The sequence below is a fragment of the Dipodomys ordii genome, unplaced genomic scaffold (assembly GCF_000151885.1).
Source record: "Dipodomys ordii isolate 6190 unplaced genomic scaffold, Dord_2.0 Scaffold1, whole genome shotgun sequence".
Taxonomy (NCBI): domain Eukaryota; kingdom Metazoa; phylum Chordata; class Mammalia; order Rodentia; family Heteromyidae; genus Dipodomys; species Dipodomys ordii.
Genome location: NW_012267217.1, coordinates 52,107,636 through 52,110,321, shown reverse-complemented (window position 1 = coordinate 52,110,321; position 2,686 = coordinate 52,107,636).

Below are 2,686 nucleotides of genomic sequence, written 5' to 3'. Positions count from 1 at the left end.
GCTCAAGGCTAGCACTCTACCACTTGAGCCACAGCACCACTTCCGGCTTTTTTCTTTTTGCTTATGTGGTGCTGAGGAATCGAACCCAGGGCCTCAAGCATGCAAGGCAAGCGCTCTACTGAGCCACCTTCCCAGCCCCTATATTTCAGTTTTTAGGCCTGCTTAATTTCATTTCTTAGTTCCAGACAGGCCAACCAAAGGGTATGGAGTACATTCTGAGCCCCTTGGTCCAGGCGGGCCTAGACACTGCAGTGTATGTCTTTCATTCCTCTGCTCCTGTGGCTGTGCAGTGGGGAGGAAAAGGGAGGGAAAGAGCTAGTCCTGGGGACCTGGGCACTGTGGGTCGGGTGTGTTGCTGAGCCTGCTGGGTGGGGCTTCCTGCGATGCACACTTTGAGCTATTCTTTCCATTCTGCTCTGGGCATCGGTTCCTGGCAGGCAGGAGGGCAGGCTGCCTGGACCAGTCAGCTGCTTCTTTCTGTCCTCTCCACTTCTTCCCCCCCCCCCTCCAAGTCCCAGCACACACACACCCTCTTGCTGTAATCCCAGTAGCTCCTCCTCTTCTCTACAGATTCCAGAGTCTTAACCCTTCACACATGCCTGGAGAACCAGAGGGAGCCTGATCTCAGCAGGCTAGACCTACTGAGGTACCTAGGGGTAAGGAGCTGCTCCCCCAGCTCTGCATGTAAAAACTCTGTCCACCAGTAAGTCCTGCTGTTTGGGCCCAGAATCTACCCACTTCTATTGCTGGGGAGAGGGGAGCAAACTGAGATGTGTAACTGCCAGGACAGGGCAGAGCCTGAACTCAACCTTGTAATGATTCCAACTGCTTGTAGGCATTTGTTCCAAGTAGAGGCTTAATGCCTCCTGTACTTTCAGAAAATGTAGGCTTCCACTGGGTGCCTCACAGGCCCTCACAGCTACCAGGAGAACCCAGAGGACCTGATTTCTAGGCTTAAGGCGCATATTCTGTTTTCCTGTCTCCTTTTCCAGACTTCCCATTCTCCACTGTTGTTCTTCAGCTCTGATGTCTAGGTATGGCTAGGAAAATAGTTGCTCCCTTCCCTTCCCTTCCTCTCTGGGCCATGCCAACTCTGACCCTCAGCCTGAGCAGAGGTGTGAAGTGGGAGGCCCCTCTTGTAGGCCTGGTGGAAGCTGGGGCAGGTGCAGAAGCTGCCACTCCTGCTGGTCCAACAGTGTTGAATTTTGGCATGGCTCAGAGGCGTGTGGTGGAAGTTGGCACCCTCACGGCTGAGGGGTTTCCCCACCTGCACCAAAGACCAGGTAGCTCAGATTGTGTCCTGGCCCTGGGACCAGCTCTATTACAAGGATGGGTCACCACCCCATGTCCTGTAGCTATTGAGTAGGAAAAGGTAAGCGAGTACTCTCTTGTCTCTGGACCTCAGGTCCACAGATGGGAATGGAGCCCACTCTTCAGGGACTGACAGGGTGGTGTGCACTCTGGTCTTGCGTGCACCTGCCAGTCATCATCTGTGTCTAGACTGGAAGCCATGGTAACAGGGATGGGAAGTTCAATGAAAGACTGAAGTAGAGGGACTCAGAGAGGATCCAGTGTCAGTGGTGGGACCCAAGTCTCTTCTTCCACCCTAGTCAGGTATCCCTGGCCACAAGACTTCATTCTTCCAAGTCTCTGTCTTTCTTTGTGAGTGGGGACAATAACAACTATTTACCCTGCTGGGCCATGTGAGGATTTAATGACGTCCTTACTGACTGCTGCCAAAATGCGCCTGGAGTCAGGCATCATTCTAAGTGCTCTGTGTGTATTTTCTCTTTCATAATTACAACTCTGGGGGGAGGGTGGGTTGCAGTGACTAGTGTCAAGTTCATTTTGTAGGTGAAGACCTACCCTGGCATGGTGGGGTGGGGTGTTCAGTGGTGGTCTCTGGTGTGGTCGGGCTGGTGACTGACTCATTAAGGAAGTGGACTGGGGCCTGCGTGTCCCGGCAAGCAGGTCTACTGACGGATGAGCTCTGAAACCAGAAATGTCACAGGGCGGGGCCAGGGAGTGAAGGAGGGAGGCCAGTGAAGGCCAGTGAATCAGCAGCCTGCTGAGTTCAGCTGGACCCTGGAGCCCCATCCCAGGCTGACCCTACTCTCTGTGAGTCACATTTCCTCATCAGTCTTGGAAGAGGGAGGGACATGGTCTACAAAGGGCAAATGTTACCAGGTAATGGTTACATCATGGTTTGGTGTGGAACCTTTTGCTCCAGGGGAAGGGAGAGGCACAATTTCTCTTCCTTTCTTTTCTCCTTTTCAGAGGCGCCACATGTTACAATTACTTGTGGTGGTCTTTCTGCCTTCCATGGCCATGGCCATTTCCCAAGCTAGTAGCTGGGGGGCCACACTGCTGTACCGTGGCCCCACATGCTCTCCTGGTTTGTCTGTCAGGAAGGCTTTCTTCTCCCTCACCTGATGCAGTCTTGCTCTCGTTCTGTCCCATCTGCTCTGGGGAGATGGAGAGAGCTTTCCTCCAAATAAACCATCCAGAGACCTGGCCTGCTATTCAATCCTTGCCACCTCCCACTCTGAATCACCCGAGTTGTCCTGAGAGAAGACAGAAGACAGGCCTTTATCTAATCCCTGAAATACACTGGGTGTCCTGAAAAGAGAGGCCAGAAGATGCTCCTGCTTCCAGCAGTGCTCTGAGGATGGTTGCTGACCTCAAT